Genomic DNA, 16,582 nt, shown 5'->3' on the forward strand with positions numbered 1-16,582 from the left:
GATTCCTGGGCCCTGCTTACAATTTTGATTCAGTAGTCTGAACCTGGCAGGGCAAGAATCGGGTATTTTGCAAGCCCACACAGGTGCTTCTGGGGCTGCTGGTCCTGGGACCACAGTTTGGAAATTCTGTGAGGGACTATTTCATGGGATAGAGACAGAGGCACAGTGAAGTCAAAGAAGCTGAACAACATGCTGCCAATTTTTCAAAAGGGAGAAGTACTATTTGGTGGAGAACCCCCAGGGATGCATGGAATTCTCAACATCCTTCTGACCAGCAAAGGTACAAGTCAAAGTGCTCCGGAATTTCCAAACACTGAGCTCCCTGGAAGCATCTGTGTGACCAGAGGCTAAGACTCTTCCCTGGCAGAACACATACCCTAGTGGCACGTGGGAGTTATAACACCCACAGTTTAGCTCCCAGTGTCTGTCTGTGCTGAGATGCATAGGAACCTGCGAGAAGGACCAGCCTGAAATGGAGGAAGAGCTCTGGGGGACCATCACTTGGAGAAAGGTTTCCAGAGTGAATATGGAAAATGGAGAAAATTCTTCCTCAAAACAGAGCTCACCCAGTTGAGAGCAATATAAATTCTACTTTCAACAATTCTGAGTCAGCACCATTACGCTTTGAGCTGCCCCTGCAGGCAACAACTCCACTCTTACACTCTTTAGCTTCTTCCCATTAAAGTATTGTTTTTCATGACTACTACGTGCCAGATGCCATACTAGACCCTGGGATTAAAAGGTGAATAAGACATGTTCCTTGCCCTAGGGTAGACAAGCACTACAGTAGATGATTGCGATACAAAGTACAAAGTGTGCTGAAAGCGACATACAGGAGGGGCACCCAAACTCCCTTAGAGAGAGGAGGATGGAAGATGGAGACCTAACCCCAGAATTGACGGACTCCTCCAGGATTACCACGTGCAAATCAATACACTCTCCCTCCATCTGCTCCAAGTCGCTGAAGAACTTCCCGACTCAGGGAACTGACATCATCTCTCTCCCCCGGTTATTAGACAGGGCAGCTCACAGCTGTGCTCAGATGACCTTCTCAAGCTTTTCTCAACCGGGGGGTGATGTCTCCATTACCAACCTCTTGCTTCCCGGGTTTGGGGCCTGACTGGTGTATCCGCACAGGCCTTGGAGGGGAGGCTCAGGGCCCCTGACGGGCATGGGCCTGCCTGCCCTTAAAAGCAGGATAATTGGAGACTCACAACACCCCAGGGCCAGGGAAAGCTTTCTGGCAGGAGAACGAAAAATCAAAGTTAGCGAAGGAGGAAGAAAGGAAGTTGCTCCCCTGTTAACACGAGTTTAATTGGTGCTTAATTCATACTTACACTTCTACTTTTAAAAAAAAAAAAGAGCTAAGCTGTTTAGCAACAAGCAGCGCTGACTGTATCAGATGGCCAATCATGTGAGCACCGGGTAGCCAGCATGGAAGAACTACCTGATTGACGGTGACGGCCAGGCCGCTCTTTACCTCCCACCGACAGCAGCAGCTCTCCACCTCCCAGGTGTGGTGACTGAGGGGGCCCTCCCAGCCTCCAGGGAACAGGCCTGGCTTCTGTCTCTAAGTGGACATGCTGCAGAGGAGATACCATGTCTCACACAAAAAGAAAACAGATAGATGGCTAGTAATGGGCACAGAATTTTACTAGGCAAGTGTTTATTTTTATGAGGCATCAGCAATTTTTTAAGGCTACATGCCGAGTAACTACCGTCACTGATTACATGAACGGATTACCTCTGGAGAAGGAATCTAATTATATTCTTGTACAAATTGCAAAACGCAGATTAATTTCAAATTTGCTTGGCAGCCCCCTTGTACTCTTCTTGAGATCAGGGATAGGGCAGTGGGTCAGGAGAGCCAAATCACTGCAAAGAAGCTGGAAACTTGAAAAGGCTCTGCCCTTTCATTACACAAATATGCACCGAGCACCTTGCCTTTTGTGTGTGCCAGCTCTGTTCCAGGTGCTGGACATATAGATTTGAGCAAGACAAGGTCTCATTTCTCTTGGAGTTTCCCGAAACATTAACCAACTCCAAGAGCCATAAAATCCAAAGTGTTCCTGAACCCATTTAAGTAGCTACTGGGATTCATTTTCTGAACACCTGTTAGGGCTTGGTACCTGTAATCCAGGAGTTGTCAACCTATTAGCCCTGAGAGGGAAATCTATAAGAGGCGGCAAAGGATTAAGGGGGGGTTGGTGGGGGGGGGGGGGACTAGAGGAGGAGCCAAGTGACATACATCTTGAAGATGGATTAATTCATGTAAGATGGAAACGTAAGGTAATAGGAAAGACAAAGCAATTGAAGACAGAACTTGAAAAAGGAGAAACATAACCATTTCTTCCAGTTTAACCTGTCTCATAATCATAGTAATGACAATTTCAAAAACGAGTTACTATTTCTCATCAATCAAATTAGCATATACTTGAGTGAAAAAAGAATTTTCAGTGTAGGTAAATTTAGGTAAGATGAAACTAGCCCAAGTTTTCTGAAAGGAAATTTGTCATTGTTTATGAAGAAACTAAAACTAAAAAAAAAAAAGTATGTACCTTTTGAGCCAATAATTCCTGTTCTAGAAATTTATCCTCAACAAATCATCAAAAATATGGTTAAAGATTTACACACAAGGGTTATCATTACAACATTATCGTAACAGCCTAAAATTAGAACCACATAAACATTTAACTTTAAAGGAAAGGTTAAATAAATTATGAATATCCATATGGTAGAGTATTATGATGCCATTAAAATGATTATGAGAAGTTTTGATGCCAAGTTTTAATGCTTATAATTATAAATAAAAATTGGAATAAAAAATTATATAAAAAGTATGATTTACAACATGGAAAGAAATGCAAAAGGATATGTGAAGTAAGAGTAATTTGTCTATTGGTAGTAGAATTTTAGATGATGTTTTTCTGCCCTTTTATACTTTCCTATCAAAGTTTTCTATAATAATCATGTTTTATCTTGAGCATCAGGAGAAATGAAATAAGCTGATGAAAAAGAGATAAAATAGGAGGAGGGGAAAACATTAATCTAATGAGGAAGAACAGGAACTGGGATTGGGGTGGGTGGTTAGAGGGAAGGATTACAACCAGAGACTTAAAGGAGGATTCAGATGGTGGGCAAATGTTTGCTGCCAGAATAGCACTTGGTGACGATGTCTGTCTCAGATTTCCTCCTTCTTTTCACGATTAATCAGATTTGACATTCAGTTTCAATCTCCCTGACAACGCTTAAATAAATCTGACCTGGGTCTATAGGATTTTAAAAGTCTCATTTGGTTCCCACCATTTTCAGCCTCCAAGTTGAATCCTAGTTGGTCCTAGAAACTTTATATATTGACTCATGAAAAAAAAAAAAAAAAAAGCTCCAATAGAACCATATCATTTTCAAAAGTCATTTCAAAAAATCTTCTGTAGCATAATCAGATTTCCCCTCTCCCCCAAAACAACATAGCACTGACTGTAATCAATTGACTCTTTAGTTAGATGCTTTCTCTAGAGATTCCATATCTCACTGAAGGAGATGAATTAGCCTTGGAAAGCTTCTAAAAGGGTGCCCTGTCTATTCGGCACTTACCTAGAGTACAGTGAACTCTTAATACTTAATGAGGCAGCCGACAATGATGACTAAGTTAATCAATAGTGAACACGGAGATAGCGTCCCATTTCCACGCACTGCCAGGATGGCCGCTGAGAGAAGAGACAAAACTACCGCATACAGGAGACACTTGGCTCTTCCTCATTTTCTTCATTCACCCATGGGTCATCCCCAGCTGATGGCAGCCCAGTGTCCCCAGAGAGTGGACTGAGATTGGGGGGTTCTGACAGCTGAGGTGCAGGGTGCCAGCCATTTCCTCACCAGTGTCTTTTGGCCGTGCAATTTTAATAAGCTCAACCTCAAGAAAGGAAAAAGGAGCCTGGGATCATGCTGAATTATTCACAGCTCCAATAGGGTAAGCCAGAAGAACCCCTCTTCAGAGAGTAAGTAATAGCTCCTCATTGATTTTTTTCCCCTTCATGATCCCTAGGTGAGAATCCAGTTTAAATATCCAAAGATAGAAGAAAATCTAACTATCCTCTTAAATCTGAGCTCATGAGTGATTGGTATATTTCCGAACTGTGTTACAGTTGACAATTCTATTCTCAAGAATAGTTTCAGAGCGATTGGTATATTTAAATTTATTTAAATATAACATATATACAAAAACTACTTTTTATAGATCAATGACCATGATCAAAGAGGTCTTGTTTAATGACAGAATGAAAATTGTTGTTAGCCTTGAGACTTGAAGGCCAAAGAGATGTATGATTCATGCATTTATTAGATGCCAAAGTTGAATTAGCTTTGGATGTAATGAATATACCTTATTTCTACGCACAGAAAGAGAAATGTAAGCTCGACAAAATATAGTTAATTCTTCCCTACACTTCAAGGAAAGCTTACTTTCCATATTCTCAGCCCATAGTTAGTGCTAATAAAGTTGTTCTCGAAATAAAGACAGCCTCCATGCCCCTGTAGGGAGTGAGTTAGAGAGCAGCTCGTTCAGACCTTGTCTACAGATCAGAATCTCAGCCCTTCCCCATAAAGCAGTTACACAAGCGCACCCACCTAGCGGGTGGCCTCCCCTCCTTATTTTACCAAATCTCACATAATCCACTGCTGAGAGTCCGGTCCAGACCACCGTGATCTCAGGCCTGGAACATCACAGAAGGCCCCTCAGAGTCCAGACTCCTCTCCATCCATCCCAGACTGAGCTGATGGATGAATTTCCTAAGGTATCATAAAGTCATAACACTCATACTACATGGCTCTGCCTCGAGTTATTTAACTCCTGGAAGCCTCAGTCTCCTTATCAGTAAGCTGCAATAATAATAATATGCTCCTCATAAGACAATTGAGGTTTAAGTGAAATAATGCACGTTGGGGATGTAATACAGCCGCTGGCCCGTGTTAAGGCTTCACCAATAAGTGGGAGTTATTATCTCATGAGAATGCAAGCTCCATGAGGGCAGGAATTGCTGGCCCTTTCATCTGGTGCCTAGAACAGCTCCCAGTAAATGGTAGGAACTCAATAAACTTAACAAATGAAGTATTTCAGGCCCATTCCCATGCCACTATTCCTGCCCCGTTATCCTTGGCTGAGATGATCTTTTCCTCCTGTGGATGGTGCTAATAGCATTTTGTTTGTCCACGTCCTGTAGCACCGGCCCCCTGCTGTCTCAAGGTGATATCACTGCCCTATGTCCTCTAGTGTAAAGCCCCTCTTTCACTGCCCGGTTCAGATGCCGTGCACACCGCAGGCCTTCAACCAGGCATGAAGAGCCTGCCGGGTCATTCCAAGAATGACCAAAGATGGATCCTCGTTAGCCAGAGCCACAAAGCTCTGATGGGGACTTGTAAACACTTAGGATCCCAGCCCTTCTCCTTCAATTTAGGGAGGAAATGGAGCCGAGTTAGTAATCTTTTTAATTGCACACTTCTGTTAGTTCTGCCAAGCTAAACAGCAGCTGGATTTCAAACCTTAACCACAAACCAGAGGTCCCTACTCTTTTTGAAGTGGAGAAGTCATCTTTACTTCCAGGAAATGAAACGACCCCTTTGGGGCAGGAGCTGATGGCAACGTGAATGAGGGGAGGGTAGCAGAATGTAATGCTAACATGACACATGGAAAAAGCCAGGCTGGGGTGGGAAGGGGCGCTGGCTGGGTGTCGGCATTGCCCCCCCCAACACACACACACACTCACAGCCAGAAGGAACGTGCCCCTCCTTCTCCTGTACCCCCACCCCCAAGAGGGCGTGCCCAGGAGCTTAGGGAGGAGGTAGCTTTTGTACAGTTCCTTTTCCTGGTTTCCCCGGCAACCGTGCAGCATCTAGATGCTCCAAGAGTGAGGTGGTGGGATGTGGTGGTGTGAGGAACGCGAATGCTGTGTCCGTCCCAAGTGGTGTCACTTCCACACCCATGTTTAGCAGTCGCTCCGCCTCAGAAGGTCCCACACACACACTCCCCACTCCAACTGCTCATTTCTAATTTGGTGCCGGGTGCCCAAGCAAGGAGCCTCAGGGAAACGTTACATGAATAGCCTCACTTTACCAACGTGAACTGAGAGGTGGGGTCTGAGACTGAACGATACCTAGGCACCAAGGATGCTTGATGTCTTGTGGTTGGGTTTCTGGATGTCAGCTAAGCCTACACAGGACACATCATGGGACATGAATTAACTTTGTATCAGTAGCTGGTTATGGGCTGAGAACAAGGGACAGGGGAGTCTGAGCTGTCACCCCACTGAGGGTGTCTAATTTGGGGGAATCCAGCCTAAGAACAACAGATGTAGAAACGGGAGACCGCAAGACCATTCAGAGGCATATTGCCTAGAAAGTAGAAGATACAGTCTCCAGCTTTGAAATGAGCTCTATTCTAAAACCTCATTAGTAAGTCAGTTATTTGGAATTCAGAAACCATTTCCAGAGAAGTCATATCTGTTATAAATGATGATTGGGTTTCTAGGCTAGTCCACAAAAGCCTATTTAACTCATAATGTAGATGAAATACTACACACTTGCAATGAAAAGCAACAGAAAAAAACCCTGTTGTGATACCAGTAATTAAATGAAAAAGAAAAACAAGGAAGTGGAAAATAAACAGCTTTCTTTCGTTTCCTTTGAATACTAGAGCTCTTGGATGGGGGGGGGGGGGCTCCTGGTTGCTCGTGGGGAGGGGCTCTTCATTTACTTTAGACAATGGGATGGAGGGGAAGGAGCTGATGGTGGGGGAGGGCCGGCTGGAGGACGAATTAGAGTTGTCCTCTGGGATAATGAAAAAAAAAAAAAAGCATATTTGGGAAAGCAGGCAGAGAGGGGAGAAGAAAAAGTGAGTAGGCTTGTCTCGTATCAATAAGACGTAGGTTGGGGGGGACCCTTGGAGTGAGGAAAGAGCGTGAACTTTGCATTCACAAAGGCGTGGGTTCTAGTTCTGCCTCCCAAAGGGACTCAGGCTGGGCAGCCCTGCAGCCCCCTCTCTCCCAGCTGGCAGGTTACCAGCTGTCTCCAAGGCCAACTGATCTCCCTGCAATTCTTCGTCCCTCTTCGTTGCTAACAGGGAAGGGCAGAAGCCAAGACCACCACAGCCAGCACCACCCCATGGCCCACTGTGGGCGCTGAGCTGAAAATAAGGAATTCCCTTTCCCCCAGGACAGGAATATCGCCTCCATCACCTCCCCCCCGCCTCGACCCTAACAGCGTCTCCTATTCTCTTCCTGGACCCTCTTTTCCCTATACCGCCAACACTCTCACAGTATCCTCTTTGGGAATGTGTCTTTTCCTTTCAGGAATAGGAAAGGATCTCATCATAGTACATACTGGAAACCGCAGCCTTCCTGGAAGGCAGGCCTGGGCTACAACAGTTAGGAGAGAATCATTTCCATACTTCCCTTGACAATTTCAATACAGAGGTACTCACAGTGTTATTTATCTTCAAAGCTCTGAAAATGTTACTTTTTAGACAACTTAGCATGTAAATCTTCTTTTAGAGACTCATGTTATGGTCTAAACTGCATTCTTATTGGACACAACTGATAAATTAGAGAGCTGCTTCTGCTGCACTATCCCCGTGAGGGTCCCAAACACTGCCCATTCTCTGCTCTTAAACTCCTTTCACAACAGGCCGCGCTGTTGCCACTCAGCACACGATACTGCTCAGCCACTTTCTACTCCCACAGTGGAGGCGCCCAATGCCAGCTCCCATCTCCCTCTCTCTCTCTCACACACCCACACCTGTGCAGACAGCAAACCCATAGCAGACCCACCAATACATACAGCTACACACGAGGCACACTCACCCACACAGGCTGCACACAGTTGAACAGAAAAGCCCCCAAGTCCACGAAGTATCATTTTAGAGCCTTTCCTCCATTTCCTATGGGGGACCCAGTGCCTGGCACAGCTGCGCTCCGATAATAACAGCACCTAATGCTACTTGGTATCAGCCTTTCCAGAGTTACTGACTGACTTCACATGAATCATTTTATTTAAGTTTTATAATAACTCTCAAGACAGGTAATGTTACCTCCGGTTTACAGACGACTGTACTGGGTTTAAAACACTCACATAGTTTGCCCAGGGTCATACACCTAGACAGCGACAGAGCTGGAACTCAATGCCATGTCCCCTAGCTTGAAGTTCGTTTTGAGAGGAGAACATTGCAGAGACAAGATAGAGATTTCAGGCTAGAAAACAGGAGGATGCCCCCATAATGGGGGAAAAAAAGAAAATACACCTCACCTCTTCCATGCTGTTTCATTCAATTAACAGAAAGAAATATGGAAAAGTTAAATTACCAAAGCTATAACCAAGTAGAAACTGACAACACACGACATACAAATAACTTAAAAGTCCTGCTTGTGCGTGAGAGGTGCAAAATGCAATATTTCCTCTCCCAGCTCCCGTCCAAAGCCCACCCACACTCTCTCCTCTCCTGAGCCTTCACTGACCACTACAAACCCCTGCCCTCAATGCCCTCCAGACCAAGAGTTCTCAAGCTTCAATGTGTTAAGAATCACACAGATTCCTGGGCCCCACCCACAGACATCTGGAGTCAGTGGCTTTGGGCTGAGGGCCAAAAATTTGCATTTCTAGCAAGTTCCCAGATGACGCTGATGCCACTGGTCCATGAACCGCATTTGAGAAGCACTGGACCAGACTCTGATAGGACCTTTAGCACACAGTGCAGAACCTGATTACTTCTTCTGTTAAGTGATTCTGGTCCCCAGACGCCTCTTCCCCTACCCTCCCTGTAGTCCTACCATCTTCAGAAGCAGCCTCATCCCCAAATCCCAGGACCAATCCTCATCACAGTTTGAGAATGCTGCTCTAACATCGTACCCCATCTTGTTCAAGGCATAGTACCCCTGACCTTAAAACTGGGCTTCTCTCCTAGTTGCTGTTCTCTATTTCTTATTCTAACTCCCTAAATGTTCCAGATTTCTCGGGAACCAGTGCCTGCCTTCTCCTGGCCAAGCCTCTTCCCTATTGGATCATGTAGTCCTGAAACCCCAAAGCAGCACTTACTGTATTCATAGCTGCTGACCCACTGCCCTGATGACAAGTGTCTGCTGCTCAGATATCCGTGTCTCATCCAGCCCAGATCCCCTGCTGCTGAGCTGTCCCCTGCCCGCTGGGACACTCAGTTCCTGGTCCTGTTTCCCTCCCTCCCTGCTGTAGCTCACCTGCACAGTCAGCTTCTGTTGTCTGAGCTGTTGGAAAGATGAATCACCTGCAATACTGAGCTTCCTTTTCAGCACCCAGAGCTGGGACAGTTCCCCTAGAGGGCCCAGAGAAAGCAGATCCTAGACCATCCCCCACTTTTCCCTGGACTGTAAAAAAAAAAAACAAAAAACAAAACAGGCCAAGCCTCTGTGATATGGTAGTTTTGCCTTATGTTTTGCCTTTATTTCCCCTGCAATGGGTTCTTGCCAGTTTAAATGTGGAGGTTGGGACCCATGATGTGTGCGTGTCAGCCGCATTAGTCTGCACTCTGGGTAGTCGATAAACATTAAGCAACAAGCAGTTGGATCCCTTGCCTAGTTGGCACCTGGAAATACATCATCCAATTTGGAAAGCAGGATACCTTTTAATATCCCCTCCAGCACCTAACACGGGGCTTCTCACGGAACAGGCACTCCATGAATATTGAATGAGTAAATGAACAAATGGATGAGGGATGCCAGTGGGGTTGCACCCAGGTCTCCTTTGTGGTGTCCAGATCAGTGTGCTCGGCCAGAAGAAAACACCTTCCAATCTGCAGAAGCTCAGAGAATGTCTCTAGGCCAGACTCCCAACTAATTCCCAGCACAAAATTGGACCTGCCCATTCGGATGAATTGTGGCTTGAAGACTGCAATTACACCAGCACAGTGGTTCTCAGCTTTGTTTCAGTACCTGGCTATCTTTAACAGAAAAGGTTGTGCCCTACTCCATCCACCCCGCCCCTTACTCCAGGCCTCCTCCCTTCCCTACTCCTAAGGCCGCCTCAAAAATAAACTCTCCCTCTTGTCCACTCCATTTCCGCCACTGGTTCCTAGCCAGGCCACCATCTAAGTAGGTGGGATCAACAGCTACACATGTGACAATTTTAAAGTATCTCCACATGACCTTTAACACCTCACTGTCACGCCTTTGGGTGAAGTCTCCTGAAAAATAACAATGCTATCAGGACAGGTAACCCAAGAAGACATTAACACCTTAAAAAAAGTTCATCCAATTAGTAAACGTGCTGTCTAGCAGAAGCCTGAGGGAATGGGACAGAAGAGAGGTAGGTTTTGACAGGCAGGGAAAGCTGTGAAGGAAAGGAGTCCTGGCATGAGTTACAGCTGCCAGAGCAGGTGTAGGTGTGATACCACTTTAAGGGGTGTGTGTCCTCTGCCTGGCCTGTTGCAAAAATACCATAGGAGCTCTGGGAGGACAAGCATAGGGCAGCCTCTGGGCTGCAGGCTTTGGGTATCCTGAAACGTTTACAATGTTCCCTGCAAGGGCTGGGTGGGGGCAGAGAGACGTGGGATGAGAGCTGCAAAAAGCAAAGGCTTTAGAACACCGAGCGACACATGGGGATGGTCTGTCAGCTGAGTTCCTGTGCTACCGGCGCTTCCACAACTCTGGGGACGGCTTCTCGCTAGGGATGAGCCCCACGGATGCCAGTGCTGCAAGCAAGAGGCAGCTCGCAACAGACTGCACACAGTGAGCACCTCACACGGGCTGGGCCCAGAGGCAGATGCAGGGGAAGGAAAATGGCCAACACTGCAGGGGACCGAAGCTTCTCTTGTCTAGGATGTTTATCTCATTAGGCTGTTTTACATAACATCAGCCAAAAACAAAGAAAAAATAGCTGGAGGGTGTCTGCTGGAGTTCAGACCTGGATCCTGAGTCTCAGATTCTTCTGAGGCCAAGATGGGACCTCTAGGCAGCTCCTCCCTCCCTGGCATGGTTACCCCATCTGCAAGAGGTAGTTATCGTTGTTATAATTACTCTTATTATCATCCCAACCCCTTGGGTCTACCACATTCATTTTGTCATAACCAGGGACGGCTGGGGGACGAGGGACCAGAAACCTAGGCAACTCCTAGGCTGTGAGGCCAGAGGTCTGAGTAGGAGTAAAGTCCAGAGGGCAGATGAGCAGGCTGGTCCAGAAGGGCCAGGACAGTCCATCAGGAAAGGAGAAGGTAAGCGCCATCGGGCAAGAAGCCAACACAAGGCCAAGGCCAGAAGGCCAATGCCAGTGGGGAGGGGCAAGGAGCAGTTTTGGGCCCAAGAGGTGGGCGGTACCTGGGGGTGGCTGGAGGGAGTCTTAGCACCAGGGAGACTAGGGTTCAGGGGCAGGATGTGCTAATCCTGGAAAGAGGGGAGGGTGTGGAAGAGACTATGGAAGAGGCTAGAAGAGGGGGAACCAGGTAGGGCTTGGCCAAGGAGAGTAAGAGAAGAGATAGGCACCAAGATCCACAGCAGAGCAGCAGACAGGCTAGGCTTCCCACCATGCACAGCCTGGGTGGGGCTGGTCCCCCCAGACCGAGCTAAGCTACAGGCCTCCACGGTGGGCGGTCAGGAGTCTCGGGGTCAGGGATCCAAGTGTGTCACTCAGGTGCGTGCATTAGACAAGACAGTTCTGAATTTTATTTCTTCTCCCTCTTAGCAGCACATCCACTGAAATGTCCTCGCTCCCCCACGAAGCCTGCATCTCTGCTCCCTCCCTCCCCCAGTGCCCTTTCCCTCCTCTTCTCCCTCCCTCTTTAACTACGTATCATATTGCTTCTGATCCACCTTGCAAAGCTACTGTGTGAGGCTGTGTTTGTGTGTCACTGGGGGTGGGGAGCGAGCCCTCAGGAGGATGGGGGTGGTGTCAGGGGGAGGAGATCATCTCTCCCTCCCTCCCTGGCCAGCTGGAAATGTGCTGTGTGACCATCCAATTTAATTAGCTGAACTTTCAGTCTTGACAGAAGGAATCTTTAAAAAAAAAAAAAAAAAAAAAAACCTCGAGCTTTCTTGGCTCTCAGCCTCCTGAAAGATAACGGAAAGGATGTGATTGCAGGAAAGTGGAATCCCAACTCCCTGATTCCCACTGCCAGGGGCAATCAACTGTGAGCTGAAACCTCCATCTTGAAAACGCCAAGTGGAAAGAGAGAATCTGAGCTCACAAGCACACGACTCCGGAGCCTCAGGGCTTGGACCCTGGGGGAGACTCGTCAGCAGCTGCCCAGAGTCTCCGGAGCCTCAGGGCTTGGACCCTGGGGGAGACTCGTCAGCAGCTGCCCAGAGTCCCTGACAAGCAGAGTCGGAGACCAGGGGGTGAGAAAGGGCTGCCCTTCTCACACCTTCCACTGGGTACCTGCCCTGCAGCCCCCAGGCAAGCCCCCCGCTGTGCCCCCTGCCACCCGTTCCCCCAGCCCCGGTCACTGGAGCAGCCCCCCAAGCCCAGCTCCACTCCATGCCAGCTCCTCCTTGCAGAAGCACCCACATCTCAGCGACATCATCTCCCCAGAGCCTGCTTTCTCAGCACCCTGGCTGCCCAGTCCCTAGCACAGGCCACCCAGGCCCCCCTCCCCCACCCCCTGCCCTGCCACTGGCAGCATCCAGGCCCCCAGCTGTGCTGAAAGCGCATTCCAAAGGGACACCAGTGACAGTGAAAGCAAAGGCACAATCCCTAGGGATGGCCTCAGGGGCTCCTGAAGGTTGCACAAGGACACAGAATTCTCCAAACAAGCACAGCAACCCAAGCCTGAACTTCAGAGCACGAAAAGCCGGTGGGGATGTGTTCTAGTGGCACCGTTTAAGATGTCACCATACTGCCAGCCTGCTTCCCCTGACCCACTGCCAATCTGATTCTGTCATATTCCAAACATTAAACCAGACCACCCACCCAGAGAGTGGCATTAGCCAAGCTCATCTCCTGTAGCCACTGCCCCATCCTCGCTGGCCCAGGGACACTCACCCACCCTGCTCCAGCCCCGGAGGTGGCAGGAGGATCCAGATCAGGAGTGCAGCTCGCCCTCGGAGCCCACGGAGCCCAGACCAATGCCACTTGGGGTCACTGCGATCTCATGGGAGGCAGCAGACAGGGAGGAAGTCAAGGTGGGCTGCCGCAGGCCAACAGTAAGGTCTGGGTGGATTGAGGGCACGGTCCCAACTATTGAAGGAGTTCTGCCTTCTCTGGGGGAGCTCTTGCCAGGGTGGGAAGGAGAAACAGGTACACCCAACACTTCATCGGCAATCACCACCCAAGACGGATTCAGAACCTTGTCACCAAATCACCCAGACAACTCAGTGTTCAAACCTCCATAGCAGAGACCACCCTAAACACACAAACACACGCAAAAACACATTTGATTCTCCGACCTTTACTCCCCAGAGTCATGGTTATTATCTCTTTACACTTGGATTTATAAACCTAGCGACCTACAGATAATTTTATTCTTTCACCTGCTATTCATGGGACCATAAGGTGAATGAGCTCTCAGCCAAATAGTTAAGCCTCCCACTGGTGGGATTAACTGTTCAAAAACCACAGCATAGGGGGCTTCCCTGGTGGCGCAGTGGTTGAGAATCTGCCTGCCAATGCAGGGGACACGGGTTCGAGCCCTGGTCTGGGAAGATCCCACATGCCGCGGAGCAACTAAGCCCGTGCGCCACAATTACTGAGCCTGCGCGTCTGAAGCCTGTGCTCCGCAACAAGAGAGGCCGCGATAGTGAGAGGCCCGCGCACCGCGATGAAGAGTGGCCCCCACTTGCTACAACTAGAGAAAGCCCTCGCACAGAAACGAAGACCCAACACAGCCATAAATAAATAAATAAATTTAAAAAAATAATAATAACTTTAAAAAAAAAAAAAAAAAACCACAGCATAGGGGCTTCCCTGGTGGCGCAGTGGTTGAGAATCTGCCTGCTAATGCAGGGGACACGGGTTCAAGCCCTGGTCTGGGAAGATCCCACATGCCGTGGAGCAACTAAGCCCGTGAGCCACAACTACTGAGCCTGCGCGTCTGGAGCCTGTGCTCCACAACAAGAGAGGCTGTGATAGTGAGAGGCCCGCGCACCACGATGAAGAGCGGCCCCCACTCGCCGCAACTGGAGAAAGCCCTCGCACAGAAACGAAGACCCAACACAGCCAAAAATAAATTAATTAATTAATTAAAAATAAAAAAACCCCACAGCATAGTTTTAAACCAAATGGTGCTTTTCTTATTTGAAAAAAAATTTTTCCACAGCAGTGTTTGATGACCACATGCAAATTCTTGATGAAAATGTAGGTATAACCTAAGTTTAACCAAAGTTCAAATTATTTACCAGAAGTTATTTCAGGAGGAAAAAAAAAATCAAATTCTTTGCTTTGGCAAAAATTACTTACTGAGAAAAATTACAGAATGTAAGGTATTATGGCGAAATTATAAAACGATAACCAACCTAGTATTAAAGGAATTTATTTGATCCCACTGACAGTATTAAACAATACAGGACTCTCAAATAAGTAAAGAAATCAGAGTCTGATTTTTTTTTTTAATTTCCAAAGCTTGATCATAGGGATTTGCTAATCTTTGATAGTTTCTACTTAATTTCAAAGGGGTCGTATGTGCCCATTTCCCACCTAATGTCATCGATATCTGACCTTTGAAAATTAAAACTGACATTTACTACACTTCCCCATTGTGCCAACATTGCCAATTACGTTCAGCAGCAGCTTCAGGTGTGACCCATGCTCGCCTGCTCTCTGGCTAAAAATAGTTGTCATCGATGTCGGGAATGACAAACGTTCTCCGCCTGCTTCACAGCCCGTCAGGTCACTTTGTGAAACAGGCAGATGAATCCCTCACCAACGGGGAGCCTCGACTTCACCCAACACGGGGTGCCCAAAACTTCTGCATGTATCAGTCGCTGAGATGGCTTTTATCAGTTAAAAATAGATCTGTTAGCACCCCCATTCACCACAGCAGAGGCTGCATGCTCGATTTTGCAGAACCTAAGGGCACTCCAGTTTCAGAACAAGAACCCGGGAGACACTGGGCTCAGAGAAGGTCCATAAAGCTTAGCATTAGCCTCCTTTCTACCTTCGTTAACACCATGTGACATATTTTCAGTGATGCCCTTGAAACGCATCTGTGCAATTTACGCTAGAATAATTCTTCTTGCTGAAAAACTTTCACAAACTACCTTAACTGCTTGAAGCCATTATACTATATTGTAATTAGTGCATTTTGCCTTGTAATTATTTGCTTTGTGAATGTATCTCTCCACTCCTCCACACCCACCCTCCTCCACCTCCAGACATGAGCTCTTTGAAGGAGCTCCCTGTGGCCTCGGTATCCACCATGTGCCTGGTACACAGAAAAACTCAGTAACTGTGATTGAATTGAGTGAATCTGAATTGAAGCCGAAATACCGACAACTTCTTCCTTCTGAGATTCCATGATGCCCCTCCCCTCCACTGCATTGCTTAAGTTATATTTAAGTGGTTATATTCTACCAGGCTTGTCATGTATCTTGAACATGCATTGTAGGTGTCTATTAAGTGACTATCCTAGACCAATGCAACTTGACAAATAAGCAGTCATTGTCAGGGATTTATATACTTGGCTCTTTACGTGTCTCCCTCCAAAAAGGAAATTAATAACCCTGATTACTAGTGTCCCTAAGGCAAATCTCACATTAAAATTAAATAAGTATGTGGTATGCTTAGCTCAATGTCTAGCACCTGAGGATGCCCATTGGACGTTAGCTCCCTGTTCCCAGGTTCTGGTTCGTGTCTCCAGCAGTGATAAAGCTTGTAGTGGGGGGGAACCATTTGGTTAATGCATTCCTATCTGCTCATACCTGCCCTACATCATTTTGGGCCACTGGCATTAGGTAACACTCATCCAGACACCTAGTCAGAATCTTTTTCCTGAAACCAACGAACGATTGCTCTGTTTAATTTTACTTGTCTCACCCCACCCCCACTTCAAGCTATGGTGATTTGATTAAAACCAAACCAAAATGTGGAACATACCTGGTGGGCCCCATGCATGCAAAAGACAATGAGGCAACAATAAAGAGAAAAAAGATGGTTCTGACCTTCTTCAAAGTTTACCGATTACAGGATCCTTGTTATCAAGAAACAATAAAAGAGCCTCCTTCACATATAAACATAAACTGAAAGTTAATCGTGTGACATTATGTGAAAAAAGCTGGAATCGGGAAGAAATGACAAATGCACCAGAGGCAGCGTGGAGCTTACTAAGAGGGAGAATGTGTTCACATGAAGAGCAGTGCTGGTGTTGAAGGAGAACTTTCCTGACACAGACAAGCAGGTGGATCCCCCTGGAGCAGAAAGGTAAAAATAACCAACCAACTCTGTCTGCTCATTAAGTCACCCTCTCCTCATAATTCAAGTCTCTGAGAATCCCTGACCAAGAATTTCCCTAACCAATGGAGGCAGATATTCTGATCTTCTCTGAGCCATCACATGCGAACATGGGTCCCAAAGCCTATCATTCTAGGGGAAACAGAAACTTGTAAGTTGAGGACCAGCCCCTCCCGCTTCGTGACCCCTC

At 47.1% G+C, this 16,582-nt stretch overlaps 1 protein-coding gene across 1 annotated transcript in view; it reads right to left on the reverse strand.

The window, feature by feature from the left end:
- The window catches only part of TMEM178B (transmembrane protein 178B), a 354,285-nt gene that overhangs the window by 222,656 nt on the left and 115,047 nt on the right, over positions 1-16,582 (reverse strand). The window lies entirely within an intron of this gene.

The sequence above is a fragment of the Balaenoptera musculus genome, chromosome 9 (assembly GCF_009873245.2).
Source record: "Balaenoptera musculus isolate JJ_BM4_2016_0621 chromosome 9, mBalMus1.pri.v3, whole genome shotgun sequence".
NCBI lineage: Eukaryota > Metazoa > Chordata > Mammalia > Artiodactyla > Balaenopteridae > Balaenoptera > Balaenoptera musculus.